Source organism: Egretta garzetta, unplaced genomic scaffold, assembly GCF_000687185.1.
Source record: "Egretta garzetta isolate BGI_Z169 unplaced genomic scaffold, ASM68718v1 scaffold152, whole genome shotgun sequence".
Classification (NCBI taxonomy): Eukaryota; Metazoa; Chordata; class Aves; order Pelecaniformes; family Ardeidae; genus Egretta; species Egretta garzetta.
The window spans coordinates 886,632-905,576 of NW_009259037.1; positions in this window are offsets into that span (position 1 = coordinate 886,632).

Genomic DNA, 18,945 nt, shown 5'->3' on the forward strand with positions numbered 1-18,945 from the left:
AAAAACCCCAAACCTTGCGCTCCCTTACTTACCAATTGATTGTTGTTTTAAGCTGTTCACCGGGAACCAATATCATAGGTATAATACCAGCAAAACCAAACGACGCTAATGTAACATGCATTTCCAAATAACACAAAGAGAGTTTATATCCCCAAATCATTCTCCATTTCGTTTCAGGAAGGCCTGCTTGGGGATTAGGGTAGTTGTTTGTTTATTTGAATTCATTATAGAACTGGGAGTTTATTATATTCTGTACTCACTGTAAGGTAATCAAAATATAGATGGAAATTGGAATATTTTTATTGGTGCCATTTACATAGGTTATGCGCTGTGAGAGAACTAGAATGCCTTGATAAACTTGACGGAGTAGTTGCAGACTCCTTTCTTGTATAGCTGTGCTTTTAGAAATCTCATTCTCACATCATCTTAGTTACTTGATTTAACGGGAGTCTTTCTTTCTCCTGGCAACTTTGTCTCCACGTCTCTCTTTTGTACAGTATAATAAGAGCTAGTTTATTGGGAATCCGGTGGCTGCAAACCAGAACCGACCCCTAGCTTGATTTGTTTTACAGAACACAAAATTTAACCAAAGAAATTTAATTGAGAAGGAACTTGCCCGTTGCCATTTCCATTTGCTCCCAGTGCCCCCATCATTTTATTTATTCCAGTAGTAAAAATAAATCTTTAATTGGAAGGAAAGTGATAACTGAAGTTTAATTAAGCTAAGCCAATAAAGTGAAGGGAAATTACCAGACTATTGTCACGCACCGAAAAGGGGCCATGCTGGGCTGCAATTTGGGCTGCTCCAGAGTAGCCTGCGGAGAGGCTCACTCAGAAGGTAAGAGATGCAATTGTCTTAATCTCCGGTTCTCATCTGGGACAAGGTGATGGTATTTCAGCCACCTTCTTCCTCCCACCATTTCAGCTGCTTCATCCACCCTTCCTAAGGGACACTTCTCTCCCCAGCCAGTGCAGCGCCGCAACGGGGAAGCCACCAGCTGGATCACGTGCAACCTGGGCATGAGTCTGTCCTAAAAATTTTCTGTGCCGTCAGAGGCACGAAACCCACCTCCCTGTCTTGCTTGACAGCTCCTTGATGCACTGAAAGGCATTTTAAGTGGTCTGTAGCAAACCACTTCTTTTTTCTCCCCAACAAGTTGGGAGTTTTGCAAAGCAGGAGGAAAGGACGATGCCACAGGATGCAGAGGGAGCGCGGGGAGGATGCTTTTTCGCTGCCCAAACTTCCAGCCGCGGTGTCTGCGGGGATGATCCCGGGAGCAGCGCTAACACCGAGCTCCCTGCCAGCACGTCTGCCAGGGTGCAGACTGATTTCATATTTATAAATGTGCTTTGGTAACAAATAATAGCTGTTACTGTTTTTTTAGTATGAGCTGTGAACCCTGGTTTACTGGCAGTGTGTCCTTTTTCGCACTACCAGATTTATAAACTGCAAAGCCAGAAGGACTGACTGTGATCGGATAGTTTGGCCTCAGTATTGAATTTCACTGAATTAGAAAAATATCTTTTTGAGGAAAACAACACCTCTTAAAAATAATTTGAAATTAGAGAACTCGCCACACTTCCTAGTACGCCCTTGTGTCAGCCCATCACTCTCAACATTAAAACGCATGTGCCTTAATTACTCTTCTGAATTTATTTCCAGCCACTGACCTTGTTATATCTTTGTCTGATAGATGAAAGTACCCATTATTAAAGTTCACTTCATCATGTGGGTGTGTATAGGCCATGGTCAAGTCATCCTTAACCTTCCCCTTGATAAGCTAAATAAACCAAACCATGAAATCCTTTTCATATAAGCTATATGTTCATTAATCATTAGCCTGCTTTTTTTCCTTCAGAAACCTCTTCTACTGAACCACAGCCTTTGTGGTCAACAGCTTGTGCCATCCCTAAACAGCCAGGCGTGCCCAGTAACGAAGGAAAATAACGAGGTCCATATAACGGCCCCATCTGGTACCCCAGCGCTCCCCCTCCCAGCTGCTGCACGGCACTGGGAGCCCGGGGGCAGCTCCTCTTCCACCTTGATGGTTAAGGTGTCCTTCATTTATTGCCTCCAGTTCCCTGTCCTCCTCCGTCTGTCATCCTCGCACACCGGTACCTTACCAGTGATAACTTTATGCTTTCTTCCAGGTTGTGGATACACACAGTAAATTGAGCCGTGCCAAGAAACCTGCCAAATGACTGTAAGTCCTGATTCCAGTCAATAATTTGGGTCTTGTTAAGTGACGGGCTTCATAACCCTGCGCTGATTACCAAGTCACAGAGCAGCGACTGACCACACCAACCGGCAGCCGCGGGGGTCCCCCCACCAGCGCTTCGTTAATTGACTGGTTAGGTTTCCATGCCAGCATTTCACCTGGAACTAACATTAGTAGCTATTGTTTCCCATTGCCCCGGTTTCTTACCGACCTGGAAAGTTTGACCACCGTCCTGTGATAAGAGCACTAAAATGGACTTCTTTCTGCATTATAAACCAAGAATATTTATTCAACAGCCTCATCTTTTCTGCCCTGTTGCCTGTTGTTCTGCTATTGCCATCTAGAAAACAACTTGTACTGTAATTCCTTTTACTCTTAATACTTTTCAAGCTGTTTTTTCTCTTATCTCAATGCAGGTATTTCTCCTCTTACTCTTTGAATGCCTTAATAAATTTCAACAATTATGAGCTTTCAGAAATTTCCTTTCTAAAAGCATCTGTTTATCTAAATTTCCTCCCCAAGATAAATCATGGTTTGGTTTGGTCTGCTTTGTCTTTTTCCCTTGACCGGTGCTGCCTTATTGCAGAGTTCTTGGAGGTTAGCATCTAGTAAAAATGTCCCTAACTCTGAAATACCATTTATATTTTTCTGCCTAAATTCTTGCAACTGGACAGTTCATCAGGCAGAAGATATTAGAAAAACTGGCAGCCATAATCGTGTGGGTGGAGGTGAGGACATCTGCTCTTTATATCATGAGCATTGCCAACATGCTATAGACATATCCAGGTTTCTGTTCCAAAACCCCCTCAAGAATATACCGTGTGGAGTTCCAGCTCGCTGGAACCTCCTGCTTGGTTTGGGAAATTTTGGCAAGTTGTTTTCCTTCTGTAGCTTGTTCATAATTTTCCTGGTCTTTACTACATGGGTAAAGTGTGCCCAGATTTCATGTGCCATTCTAACATATGTTCCGTGATTACATACAGGATGTATAATCACTCTTCTTTACTGCATGAGTTCAGCTGGCACCACTCACTGACACAGTCCAGTGCCATGAGAGAGTCTTGGGGCAAAGCGTGTTCAAAGTTGGTGCTACGACTGTGACAGCAGATGAACGGCAGCGTGCCTTCCTCTAAATCTTTAATGTGCGCTTGTAGACGCATCCTGCTAGCTCATCCTGGAAGCGCTGGGCACAGCCGAGCTGACAGCCTTGAACATTGCCCAATGTGCTGTGACTGGCATGGGCCACCGCTTCACTGCTCATCTTCATCCCAGTGCTCATGGCCACCTCACCATGCACTGTCCCCAGGAACAGCCCGCAAGAAGGAAGAGGAGTCCACAGCAAGCTCAATTTTAGGGGCCGCAACACCACCTTACAGCCTAATTCTCATTGTATCATCCCAGCCTGGGTTCATTTACCCTCCAGGTACATGGTTTTCCATTCCCTCGATCAACGACAGAGTCATCGGTGACTCAAGTTTGTTTGAAGGGCCAGCACATGGTGCTTCCCACCGCTGTTTCTCTCCAGAGGGCCACCATGAGCATGATATCATAAACTGATGGGCCCCATGATAGCAGAAACATGAACCCACCCAGAAGAAATGCGTGGCAAAAACTGGAAAAGCCTGGCTGTTCGATTGGAGAAAAGAAAAGGTAGTACGAGTACCCTAAATTATCTTGTGTATGAAGATTTACTCTGTAATGTGTCAAGGAAGAAATATCTAAGTCGTGTGTGAAATCAAACCTTCGTATCCCTAAAAAAGGGGTATAGTCACAGTGAGTCTATCTGCCGAACCACAACAGTACTTAAATCCCCAGAATCAGATTTTTTTTAAGTACTTAAACACCTATAAACATGGGTAGACAAAGCAATGGGAATTTTTGACCCTCAGAGAATCTCACTCCTGTTGTGACAATCCAGTTGTCTTGAATACCCCACAAGGCGCTGATCATTCAGTCCTTACAGAGCTTTAAAAACCTGGGCCTTTGATGCAAAAAAAAGGAAGATATTAATCTCAGAGAGTGCTTTATCTTCTCATTGTCCCATCACAAATTCTTGCACAATATCCCAGAGTTAACACAAATGGGTAACTGTTCAGTTATCTTTAAAGGCCTATGGGATTTGATAAGCAATTTCATGGAAATAATCTAAATATGCATAATAAAAAAAAAAAAAAGAAGTGATGTTCTGTTAATGCATCACTTTTATTGTGACAAGTTTTTCTTCAAATAAAAAATAAAAGTGTAAAAACTTAGAATTGCAGTACTGTTAAGCACCTCCTGGGATCATTATAATAGACTGTACAATTATTACCTGAGCTGAAGCGCTTTTTTAAAAAAAAGAAAAAAAACCCCAGCAATAAACGTAATTTCATTGCTCTACCCGATATGCAAAATCTGCCTAGCATCTATTTCCAATATGAAATCAATTTTACACTTACTCATAATACTGCATGGAACCTTACTGAAAATCTTGATATAATTTCTATAGTATTTTTAAGATTTACGCTAGAGTAAAGCTCAATAAAACTTTTAAATGGTTTGCTTCCATCATATCACTAAAATGTTTTTTTAAAGTATTTTGCTCGGTATTATGAAGGTTGAGAAAGAATAACAAAGGTATTTCTCCCTGCAAGCTCCTGCATTTTTCCCCTCACGATCAGTCATGATTTCACAGTTTTGTACCCCAGCTTTCCATAGGATATCCCAAGAGTAGATGAAGGAGGAGTCAGCTCCCCATATTTTGTCTCTACACACTACAGTTCTGCTGACTTAAATACAGGAACTCCAAATTTACATAAGATTAAGAGAGACAAGAATTATGAGACCCAGCTCTTTGCTGCCGATTGTGAGAGCAGATTTGTGTGCCCATGCAACCTCTGTTCACCTCCATCTATTGGCCTGTGTGGGTGGGGTCAAGGCAGCACATCTTTTGGTGATGACCAAATCTATTAAGGAGAGTCAGAAATGTTGAAATCCATCTGATACTTGAGAACAGTGAAATCTTCCAAGAAGAGTGAAAGCCTGGCAGGGGTTGCCCAGAGAGGGGGTGGAGGCCCCATCCCTGGGAACATTCCAGGCCAGGTTGGCCGGGGCTGTGAGCAACCTGCTGTGGTTCAAGGTGTCCCTGCTCCTGCAGGGGGGTTGGGCTGGGTGACCTCTAGGGGTCCCTTCCCACCCAAACCATTCTATGATTCTATGAAGAAAACCTTAACCATCAGGAATGTGAAGTTTGATTTTTAGGCCAAAAAAAAAAAGTTGTCACCACTTTTGTAACCACTAGGTCTTGTTTCTCTAAGTAGCACCAAAACCAGGCTGAGCAGCTTTTCAGGTAAACACGCGTGAGCCTCCTACCTAGTGTGATCACTGTATTTTGAAGGGAACCATTTTTCGAAGCAGTTATTTTATCAATATCACTTGTATCAACAACGTGGACGTTTGGTTGCCATTTCTGTTTTATTACACCTGAGGTCCTACTGTCTCATGAAAACGGACCCTCCTAAGCTGTGCATTAAAGAAAGCAGCAAAATTTGCATTGATGTCTTTTTAGCTCTGTGCTCCAGATGAAAGATTATCTGGCAAGCAGTGATGGCACTGCATTAATATATAAAATAATTAGGAAGAGCACTTAATGAAATTATGTGTTTATAAGCCTCATGGCCACATTATCTCCTCTCTCATCAAACCACAGTACAGCTACTTTGAGAAGTATTATTAGTGACTTCTGTGCCTACCAAAAGAGTCCGGAGTTCATCCAAAAAAAAGTGCTCACTGGTGAGGACACGAAAAGCCGTTTAGGCATGCCCAGCTCTGCCTGCACCTTGCTTTCACAGCAGATTAGCTGGAAGGAGACGGGCTCCTGCCGCAGTGGCAGGGATTGCATAATGCTCCCCCGAGAGCACAAGAGTGACTTTGAAAGTTTTATTAGGTTTTTATTAGATCGTGATACCCATTTTCAGTAGCCAGCTTGTCCAGTTGCTCACAAATTATGATAATTTGAAATACTGTACCGGACGCTATAGGCTGCCCTTAAGTTTCCCCAGAGCATGAGACTCTGAATTAAATGCTGCTAACTCCTTGGCACTGGGGAGGATGAATTTTCCCCGTATGAAGGCGTTTGTCTGCATAGGACTCGTTTTGCCATGAAACCGAAGAGATGAGCATGTGACATGATGCATTTTACAAAGTGCTTAACAAGAACATGATTGGGAAAAAATCGGAATCCATGAAATCAATGCTATAACCTAATACTGTTTATTCTTGGTGACTACTGGAGCACAACAAGATCAATGTCAGGACAACACTATTCACTCTAAGTATCAATGACCTGGAAGAAGTCATGCAAAAGGATGGGACCTGCCAATGGCACAGCATGGGAGGAGGCTCGCAAGGCGAAAATATAAGCAGGAGTGATGCAACTCAAAACAACTTGAAGTGGCCCAGAAATAGGTAGATGGAGCCGTTCGAGACAAAGGAAGCTGAGATTATTCTCTGGGGAAAAAAAACCCAAACAAACCAGTCATACTGTTATGCCTTCTTTGTCCTGCATTACAAGCTATGAAGGGAAGGCAGACAAGCAGCGCAGAAAGTTGATTAGAGATCCTGTAAATACTCATGTAGGTAACAAAGACGAGAGGCAGACAGCAAGGAAAGGGGTACTGGTGGAGGTTGGCAGAACTAAGTCAACCAACAGCACAAGGCAAAAACCTTCTTTGTATCTCCAAGTCCACTACATTTCTGCTAGCGCGTTTGTTCCGAGACCACCACGTTGCACTTGGACTAAACTGTTCAACCTTATGCATTTATGCCCTAGTATATGACTTCATATTTAGCCATCTCAAACCAGTATTTCAAATGCACCTAGGTGACCAGTCAGTCCAGATTGCTGTATGTATATATTCCATGTGTTGCCTTACTCAATCACTGCATTACTGCGACTGAGCATGGTAGCGTAGCTTCTGAGCATGGTAGAAGGCTAGATATCTGTATTAATGCTCTTGTTTTACTCATCTGAATTAACAGCAGCAATTATAAGAGGTAAGGTTAGCAGTATGCAAGAACTTGCCAGCAGAGTGGGGGATGCCCCAACCCCTGTTAAGGCAGATGGGCAATGGGGAGATGCAGCTGGTTTGTGCTCTCCCCAAGAAATAACCCCTGTTTCCAGAGGACTGAAGGACGAATGCATCATCCCCGGCCGTGCAGAGAGACCCCAGATGACGTCTGCGGTAAGCACTGTCGGCGCGGCCGTGGGACATAACGCTCAGCAGGTCCGGAACCTGGTGCTCCATCTCCTTTCCACTCTTGTCTCCAGAAAATATGCAGTTCCCACCTGGCTCTTCCACCCTGCTGCAGGAACAGCTGTCACAGGCACCGGGGTGGCGTGTCCTTCCAGCTGTGACGGTTGCGTCCCCAGTCTTGCATTTAGGATTATCACCAGACGTGAGTGGAAATCCTTGTAAGGATTTTTTTTTTTTTTTCCTTTTCATGCTTGAATTTCTTTCTGCGCTCATGGCTTCTCAAAGTTTTGAACCAACTTCTTGTCACGCTTTTTTTGACTAGAAACTGAAATTGCAGTGAGTGGCTCTGGCTAAATCTGAACGATTTAGTATTAATATATTGATCAGCTTATCAGAGTTGATCCAAGCTATGCCCATATTTTCCACTGGAGGACCTAAAAAAATAATACAGCATATTTCTTCACCACAGCTTAACTGTATTTCAGGTTATGTAGTCAAGTACTATAATAAAAAATAAGCCCTTTTCTGGTGTTATTTTCAGCATTGCAAAAAAAAATCCAGAGCTGGCAGTTTTTACAGTTTCAGTCCAAGACCAAGCTTCAATAAGCTCACACAGCTCTAATGATTGTTAGTGAAAATGTAATGGGCCATTTGAAATACAAATGAACACTGGTAGGTAAAGGGATTTTTTTTTTTAGTGGAATCAATTTACACCAGCTATTTAAAAAATATTAAAATAAATGTAATGCCATTAAATGTAAGCTCAAAACCCATTGAGAGCATTAGTGGCCAAATCTGCCAAAAAAGTAGTCATGCCAAGAGCACGGGGCCAGATTCTGCTCTCAATTACATTGGTGTTAAGCCAGGATAACTCCCTTAATTTCAACAGGCTTGTTCTGAAATAACACCGGTGCTAAGTGGGAGCAGAAAGGAACTCCTTTCCCCCATAGGTGGTTTTTGCAGTCCCCCAATTTACCCTGGGTGACCTGGCTCCTCATTTCTCACCAATCTCACGTACCCTGTAGGTTTATGCAGCTCCCCCTTTTGCCAGGACAAGGAGCTTGGACTGAGCTCCAGGCAGCAGAAGGACCAAAACAGTAAGAAGAGCTAATGGGGGTCTGTCACTGCAGAATAATTAACAGCTAAGTAGAGTTCAAAGTTTTGAAGGCAATGAGCTAAGCAACAGGGGAAAAAGGAAAGCTCTTTTAAAATAGTGTTTAATTTTATATTACTTACAAAGAGAAAGAAGGAAAAACAGCTAAATCATGTGGTTAATATTTATTTTAAAAATTTATGATAATATCCCGAATTCCCTTTAGTAGTCAAGAGCTTTTGTGGGTAATCCCTCCCTCCTTCTACACGAAAATTTCTAGAAAGTATTAAATATCATATTAATATGCTTCTTTGGGAAAAAGGAAAAAATATTTGAGTTGGCATAAAGCTCTGCTAGAAAGGTTGGCTCCTGCATCCCAGGTGATAAACCCAGGCAAATACCCAAATAAGGAAGAGGGGAGCAGCGAAGAGGAAAAAGGTGTTTCCCTCTGACTTTCATCCGTGCCGCTGGAGAAACCTGGGAAAAGTACACAGGATTTTTCCTGGACTTGGAACATTCCTCGTAGTGAGGTCTATTATTTGCTATTGCAATTAATCTTCTAATCAAAAGTTTCTATTTGAACTACAAAAAAGAACAATGCTGCCTGCTTTTCAGGTGACGATGGTGTATTTTTTTCTTCCAATTCTTCCTCTTTATCTCCAGTTTGTACCTTTTATTTTCACAAATCCCAGATAAACTTTCATGGCCATGGTGCCATCCATTGCTCAGCACCATTTCAGCCATGACATTTCCACCAGCGGCCAAACCGTGTCCAACCAGAATTCAAGATTTTGGATGGTAACTCAGGGTATGCCAGTAAGATCAGCCAGGTTAACAGGTTATAAGAGAATAACAGAGGAAATAGGGCCAATGTATTTTCAATTCACCAGCTCTGCAAACAGCTGCCGAGGAAAAATCCTACATTTTGTACTGGACAGCGCTACAAATATTTTTATTAAGATCGATTTGAGGGAGAAAAATTATATAGACACATACTTATCCTTTCATTCATGACATGTAAATAATACAGAGTACTATTTGTCACGTTCCTTGATTTCATGATGGTTGCAACTGGCAACTGAGGAATAATTTCCTTTTAATTATCGTTTAGTTGATTTTCTCCTTAATTGCTGAAGTTATATGACTAAGGCTCCAAAATATGTAATGCAAGATCTTTCCGTGCAGTCGATTTTCTTTAATAATAACAGTATTTTTATTGTATTCAGTCTGCAGAATATAATTTTTCAGCAATGAAAAGCAGCTACAGATTCTTAAAGTGTGTATTTTTCATTTCCTTAAGAAATATTGGAAGAAGTTTTTTTCGTCTGTACGTTAGTAGAGGTACAGTGTCCTATGTAAAAGATTTAGGATTTAATAGGTTTGACATTGGAGGGAGGTAAAATGTATAAAGTTGCCTGTCTCAACAAGACAAAAGCCAATGGATCTAAAAATACAGCCCTCGGGCTCCTCCTCTGGCCTTTGCTTTGCTGCCAGCCTGGACGAGGGAATGCAGCTTTCCTTGTCTCTCCAGGGCTCTGAATTTGGGAAAACCAAAAAGGAAAAATGCCCCAAGAAGCTCTTAGCTACAAACCATGGTGCACATTTTTTTTTCTGCCTGTTTATGACTAAAATAGAATTTAAAAGTGCTCAGAGTTGCCTGATTTTTCAACAGACTTTGTAGATGGAGCTTTAATATAAACAGATCTAGCTATTAAGAGCAGAGCAAAGTCGGTATTTTGGAACTGTAGAGCCATGCTAATTTTACTCACCAGTCTTTCACCACTAGACGGGGGTTCTGGTTGGGTCACCGGAAAATAAACTTGTTTCAATGGCTTTTATAACCAGATAAGATCCGAAATGAGGTACTCGTGCCAAATATCACAGAAAGACTTGAACAATAATGCATTGCAAAGAGCGACATTTAGATTAGGTTATTAAATGAGGGGGGGAGGTTATGTGTGTATAGCACATTTGCAAGCACTTGGGAATTTTTTGAACCATTTTCTGCTGTCTTTTCTGAATCTGACTGAGTTCAGCGGGAGTTTTTCTTGCATAAAAGCTTCCAAATTCAGGGCCAGGGCTAAACATTTGGGTTGCAATGTGCCTGGAAAACCAGAGGAATTAAGATATTTGCCCTTCTCTCCCCGCACTGGAGCCGACTCCCTAGCACCCTCATGCTCCTTGGAAAATCCCAGCTATAGTTTATCTGAAATTAATTTGCCCACACTGTTAAGTCAATTACCCAAAGGAACAGCGACTCGATTAAAAATCTATTTAGTTCAATAGGAAACAGTATACTTGGGATCAATTTTTTTTTTCCTCTTCGGCTGCGAAGAACCTTATTGTATCCCTGTATAAATAATAAAGGTAGTGCACTATCCTCTCCTGCTCAAGCATGACTGAGCAGATACAGATTGTGCACAGCTCATGTCATGAGCATCCAAAGAGAGCCGGTATGAAGAATATCTCAAACACAACCTCCAACACAGGGCATGCTCCTGCTCCGCTAGGTAACCCAACATATGGTTCGGATGTGCCGGGCCATGGGTACCACTCGCTCCCCGCGTTTCCAGCGGATGGTTGTACCTGTCTCACCTAGAGAAATGTTTCTATTGTCAAGCCTACAGCAAACTGTGTCCAGACAGATTGGTGTTCTGCTCAAAGGAGTCCACATGAATCATGTATTAGTTCATTTAAAAGCACTTTGTAGACAAACATGCTCACTCTATCAGCAGGCACGGGGATGCAAATACTTCACTCAGTGTATATGAGCCCTGACAGGACATCTGTGATGCATGGGATTGAGAAACAGCTCATTCCGGAAAGATTAGGCAATAACAAGCAAAAAGGCTCACCGTATTTTGTTCTTTTTCAGCAAAATGAAAATTTAACTTTGCCATCGTGTTGGAAACGGAGTAAACACTACCAACTGCAAACTAGCAGCAGGAAGAGGTAAATGATTTACAAGATATTCTTCAATCATTTAGCAGAAACACAGGAGTTTTTGGTTTAGGGGCTAGAGTACTCTTGCAGAAGGCAACTGTTCCCCAGGAACCTTAATGCTAATACACCTGCGGCGCGGGACTGTGCTTTGGAGGTGAGGAGGAATTTGAAACGTTTAGATTCAATAAATGCTAAGGACGTTTTTTGTACGCTAGCTGCTTGGCAGATGCTGATTGCTTCCTGTAAATTAAAGCAAGCTAATGAGCGTGTACAATAGCAAAATATTTGGTGGACTCTCATTAGCAGACAGTGTGTGGAATTAATTTCACTGAGAGAATTGTAGAATAATTTATATGTAGAAAATGCAGTTTGCAGAAGCATCCTGGAAGAGATTCAGACATGTATGGACTTTGCCTATAAGTGATCCCGAATTAATTTAATTTGCCAGGGAAGACTATAGTGTTGTAAATACTGTGAGCACGAGCGCCAAAGACAAACTTATGCTATATATGGTCTGAAGAGCATTGCTTTCAGTCTCTGCCTTGATGCTGGTGACTTACTGGAATATCTTCGTGATGAGTAGAGTCCAATCCCTCCAGTTGTGTAGTACACTAAATTTTTGCTACCCCTGGGCTTTTCTAACTGCTAAGGTCATACGTTTACTAACTTCATCCCCTGTTTCTTTTAATTATGTGGTCGAATATGAGTGAATCGTATTGTCACATTAAATGCCACAAGCCTCTTGTCCCTCCACATTTAGGGGATGTTCAGTTTTTTGATCCTCAGAAAATGTAGAAATTGATTTGTTCTCCTGAAGTCCTAATTTTTCCTTAGCAGTAAACCCAGTACTGGAAATAGTAACTCAGGCAATCAGAGTATTGTTACTGTTCCCAGAAAGGTAATATTTTTGAATAGCTCTGCATATTTAACAAGGAAGATGTGTTTTGAGCAATTTTTAATAAAGTAATATTTTACTTTTCCCATTTCACCCTTGCAGGAAACTGCAAAGATCAGTTCTGGATCGAGATTACATCCCCAGTCTTGGATCCTTTAACATCCCAAAAGGCACACATGAAAAAGAAAAATCCCCCTACTTATACTGTGAATAGGTGCTAACAGCTTTAAAGAATTACCTACCAAATATTAGGTGCAATTTAAAACTACATTTAAAGCAGCAAGGGTAGTTTAAAAGTCTACGTGGCCAGCTAAAAGTCAGAGAGAGAAAATTACTTGAACACATGTGGGATGAACTTCTGTCTGCGTGGGAGATATTGCACTGGTGGGATAATACAGCCTCCATTTTAAAAAATCAGGCAGATTCTGTATCTGGTCCACCGTACACCATACGACTCAAAATCTGGTGAAATGCTTTCAGATAATTTCCATTTACTATAAAAAGAAACACAACTACGCTATCTAAGCATTGCGGAAGATTATTTATATTGAAAGACATCCTTAGGCTAAACTATTAAATGAGAATAATGGATATGAGCCACCTAAGGCATGTGGAGGACTCGTTAATGAATTACTTTGTGAAACAAAGTCAGATGCTCCACTCAGGTAGAGGTTGGATTTGAGTAATGCGCTTTTAGAGGAGCCGCAATACCGAGGAGGGGTCACGTCGTGTGAAGACCTGGAAGATGCGGGATAAAATGTTCCATACATTACCCTACACCTGCTTGCAGGGATGTCCAAGGGCCGCCCAGATTACACGGTACAATATTTACTCAGTATATTGTATGTGATATCAATTTAAACACACACTGTAACTTATTAGATATTTATTAGCTTACATTTTAAGCTCCAGTCTATTTTACAACCCCGATGCCCCCTGTTTTATGTAAAAAGGATATTTTAATAGATACAATTTAAATTAGTTCATAACTTGATAACTCGTTACAGTCTGCTACTCTAATGAAACCTGCACTAATGACTGCCTTCAGTAGGCAAACCCTAATTTTAAGAATCCATTTTAAAATATTCATAACATATCTGGTGCAGTGTTGTTTGAGCTGTATTTAATAGACATCTCAACTGGGCTTTTTTCTATGGTTTGTAGAAGTCGCTGCCAATAGTGAGTCTTCCAGCACCATCTTGGGTGGGTGCAGGATGGGAGCAAGGGCTGCAGCTTTGGTGCCAGCAGTGGGGACAGAGACATCCCCACCATGTGTCCCAGGAGAAGGATGACCCAGCACATGTCTGAGAAATAATCCCAAAAGACTCAACAGCCCAAACCATAATCAGGAATAATGGTTTATTATGGATTTAGTCAAGGTGTAAGCATCTACAGACAGTAAGCCACGTCTCTGATGTCTGAAGAGCAACTCCAACGACTCGTGTTACGTCTGTGCTGACAACTAAATGAGTTGTCATTCAGTCACCTGACAGCTAAATGAGCTAAAGTCTCTCCACGACTTTTACCTCTCCATGGAGGTAGGGTAGATGAGAAACATGTGAAAATGGGTGTTTTTTCCTGACAGGACATATTGCCCAATTTTCTGAAAATAACCCAGGAATTTAGCATCACCTGGATCCACCTGGAGCCCGCACCTCCCCAGATCAAGCCCTGCTCATGCCGGGAGAGCTGGCATAGCAGGTCAAGTAACATTTCCCACTCCTTCTGGACCAGCAGGACCTTCTAAGGTGGCCTCACCCTAAACTCCTCTGCGAAGTTTTGCTTCCTAATTAATGCAGCGCTTCAGAATCTGCCCTCCCAGCCCCAGCAGGCTGCATGGGGACGACGTGCCGGGGAGCGCGGGAAGCACAACCGCTGCACGTAACCCGGCCAAAACCCCACCAAACACCCACGCTTCCCCACCGCCACCCCCAAAGAGCATCTCTGTCCTTTAAGTGCCGTGCTGCTTTCTCGGGGGACTCCTAATGCAGTTCTCTCCTTCTGCCTCGCTGGCTGCCAGGGAAGGACGCGCTCGGGGCCTCTGTGCACCCCGCAGCAACAAGCAAAAAGGGAAAGTCGATATACAAACTGCAGTGATTAATATTAAATACCGAATGTGCGTCTAAAGACAGTATTAATGTTAATGACAAAACAACAACCAACTAACAAATGCTGGGGACATAAGACATCCGAACGCTTGTAGATGTGGAGGCATTAGCAACAAATGCTAAGAGCTGCTTGAAGCCAGCCATTGCTTAGTGCTTTCCCTTTGGTGTTGCCTTAACAAATTTACCTTGATAAAATAAGTAAGGCAAAAGTTAGATTTAACCTTTCCTCGGAGGCCACAACTTTAGCCACAAACCAGTGAAGGTGAAATTACTCTCCAAATGCAAACTACCTGGTGATGTAATTAGCCCTCACAAAACCAACATAAAATCATTTGAACCATAATCTGACTCCTGGCTGTTACAGGGATCGTCCTGATCCCCACCAAATATGGGGGGCATCTGCAGCCCGGTGTTACTGAGACACTGAGCTGGCATTCTGCATCACCTCCTCTGTCATCTATGAGAAAATAAACAACGGAAAATCTCCCTCAGTGGCAATTTCCAAGGAGAAGAGAGCACCAAATGGATTTTAAACAGGCAAAAACCCAACACATGAACAGAGTTTGGGCCAAATGTCCTGCCAGGGGCCAGTCAGCAGGAGCCCACTGCCAAACCCTGGTCCCTAGATCAACACCTCATCCGTGATAAAAAGCTGGTCTTTAAATCAAAGGCAGCTCACAAAGAAAAAAAATAAAACCCAAAGACATAAATCTGCATTGGCTACCAGCCCAGTGTGCTCTCTCACTGTATTTTTGCTGATGCTACTTCTGGGATGGGACAAAGGAAATGTATGACACTGAGACGTCTGTGGCAGGAAGACCACAAGATTGCCCGTAAAGAAGGAACAGGCAGCGGGTGTACTGTCATGGGGCTGTCATGGGGCTACAAGTTCATCTCCAACTTTTTTCCTGCCTCCTGGGAATTGCAGCAGCTCAGCTAATCCAGTTCTACATTTGAAATGTGCTGAGAAGGGTTTCATCGAAGAGACATGGTGCTTCGTGCCTGTAGGATGCAGGAAGGGTTCACTTTGGTAATGTTTGGTAATGGGAAAACAGAAAGCATCCCAGCTACTGTAAGGGACCTGAAATTCTTTTGTCACTGCAATATAGCATCACTTTTTGTTGAAATTCACCTAAAATCAGGGCAGCACTGTAACAGGCTTTTCTCTGAGAGATGTCCAAATCAGATGCACACCATGACCAAAAGCCAGAGCTTCATCTCCAAAAAATATGGATGGGTGTTGCATGTCTGCTTAAAAAGCTATGATGCAAATGCTTCCACACTATTTCATTTACAGACCTTGAGTTTTGCAGTTTTTGATTTGATCCCATTCTGGTATTACCAAGCTCTTCAAGATACCCATCTATGGGACATTATCAAGAGATGAAATAATAAGTTACAGATGTGAAGTCTTCATAAGTAATATCAATCAAGGACGACATGGTCAACCGGCCCAAAAGGGTTACCAAATTTCCTTTTTTCCTTTCAGAAAGAGAGCAATAAAATCTGTTAATCCATTTGTTTTGGGGTTGTTTTTTTTTTCTTGTACAAGAGAATGAAAATGTGTTTGCAGTTGTAACTTTTACAGTATGTCAAATATTTTCTTTTTTTCCTCTTCCATAATTATTTTTACAGAGAGCTGTTCTTTCAATCAGGTCACTGAACTCTGAAAAACAAACCTTCAAGGCTGCTTTTGAAAAATTGGACCTTACTTTCCTTTCAATCGAAAGATTCACAACTTTCGTGTGTGAGCCAAGTCTCAAAAAATAACATAAATCCTTTCAGTGCTGTCTCTCTCTTTGACTGTGTAACAGATATTTCTGCTAACATTTACTTTTGTAATTTTTCACATTATTCTAGCTCTCAGAGGTTAATATTTACCATTCATTTTGATATTCACAAACTACAGAGGTAGGCTTGCAAATATCTGCCCTGGGAAAACGAGCAGCTCTGCCAGAAAATATGTTCAAGTTTCTTTGTGGAACCGTGGGAGACAACATGTCGTTGACAACATTTCCCTGTATTCATCTGTTCGTGTTTTAAACATCTGCACAATCGATTCATACAGTACAACAATTGGTATTTAAAAGAATAACCAGATAATTACAGCAAATGGGTTTTAGTCCCTTTGAACAGTGAACATGCATTGGGGAAAAAAGCTTACAGAAAACCCACCGTGAATTAATATATATAAGGGAAGCCACTGAAATCATATTCTTGCACTGAGGCCACACACTCGTTTTCTGGTAGGTATCTGCAGAAGATCCTGCGTGGTAGCAAAATCCAACAGCAGACAGAGCTGCCTGCAAAAGCTGACCCACTACTTGCAATAATATCAAATCATAAATGAATTAATTTGCTTGCTGACCAAGTAGTTTGCCATATTAAAGTGCAAGTTTGCAAGACATGTATTCTATTATCCCAGATTGCACTCTTGACACTTTACATTATGAACATTTAGCATTCATCCTTTGATATTTTGAACACTGACTACAATGAAGCTGTCAGCACAAAGGAATTTTTTTATTCAATTTTCAGCTATAACAAGCGAGGATCTTACAAAACCATCATTAAGAATACTGGAACAATAGGGATTTGATTATTTAACTGTGGAAGGCAAAATAAGATCTTGATGGGTGCGGTTTTTGGAGATTTGAAAAAGTTTGTGAAGGAGAGGAGAGGAGAGGAGAGGAGAGGAGAGGAGAGGAGAGGAGAGGAGAGGAGTTTTGTTTCTAACACAGAGAAAACCATATTTGCTCCCAGTACAGTTCACAGTGACGAGGAGAGTGATCATTTATGCCAAGGCTTGTTCTGCTTTTGTCACCATGATCTAATGCTGGTAGAACGTTGTGAGCAAGCAGAGATCATTGATTAACACTGCCAGACAGCTGCGTTGGAATCGTCAAGTCAATATTGTGTGCTCTTGGTTAAAAAAGAAAAACAAAAATAATGAAAAAAAAAAAGGGGGGGAGAGATCAGTGTATTTTGATTGGCACAAGCTACATAATTTAGATTCAGTCATCAGCAGGGATGGTAAACCTCTCACAGGGAGAGCAAACTTGTTTTGTCACAGCTTAGCATGTAGCTAAAATTCTAGCACAAGTACCAATTCCCAAAAAACTACGATGCAACCGGCAGCCCACCCAGCCTTCTGAGGTAACAGAAGAATATATTTTTATATAGATGTATGTCTACATATATATATATATATATATTTACAGACCGCATGAAACTAAATTTAATAAACATTCCAGGAAGGAAGGGACTTGGCGGAATAGCCAGACAATGAAATAAAGGTTTTTTACTACAAGGCTGTATTTTAAGACCTTGCAGAAAATGAACTCCTCAGTGATCACATTCCAATGAACTTGGAAATGCTTTGCAGTACGCCATGGCGTATCATTTATGACTGGACGGTGATTATTTTAAAGCCTCAGTATAAGACACAGATATTTGATTAAAACAAATTCCACCCTAAGTCTGGGTGTTTCTTTTTTATTAGGGATTCAGATACAGAAGTGAACTGAGCGACTACGGTCTGTTGATGTCTCAAGTTCAGCTGTACAGGCATTCATCTGGAGTACTCACCACCATTGAAAATAGTAATAAATAGCATTTTGCAATGCTCTTTGCATTTCTTTATCTGTCCTTGTTGCGTCTGAGATGCATAGATGAGAACACCGGTTTATCTCATCTCCTTCATCAGAACTGCAATTGGAGCATATACAAGCAATAGTTTTTTAAAGTGCCACTAGACTCATAGCTGTATCCAGGTAACAAAATAAAATAGCAAATGAGAGAGAGAATACTGGAGGTCGTGGAAATACGAACCTATAAAGATACACCTTGGATTCCTATGCATACTCAAGTAACAAGGTAGGACTGCAGGGAACAAGTTGATGGCTTTCTTCGTGCAGCACTACAGACAACTCCGCTTTTTCACTCAAATTCATTTGCTTATGGGGAAGCAGGGAAATTTTGACTAGAGCTGGCCAAAGCTTAATCTTTTCAGTCTATAAAAAATTTAAACAGTTTGCTCTCATTTCATAGATGTTGACATTTCCCACAAAGGAAGAAAATATCATATCAGAATGTTTCCTTAAAAAGAAATGGGAAAGGATGCCCCAGCCTGGAAAGCCAGAATGTGATGCTTGCTACATCCTAACTCCTCTGCAAGGAGCTGGGCAGTGCCAGGGGCTCCCCAGCCAGGGGCTGTGGGTGCTCTTGGGGCCTTGGCCTCACTTCTGGGGGGCATGACTGCCAAGCTCAGCTCAACCCCTCCTGTACAAACTGTCCCATGTTAATGTAGGGAGATATGTGTGGTGTGAGATAGGTGGGGGGGCCTCCTAAAAACAGACAATCACTTGGTGTGGTCCCCTGGTGATCCATGAGGTAAGCAAGCCGCTTACTGGTAGAGACTGTTTTTCTTTGAAGGTATCAACAAGGGCTTCTG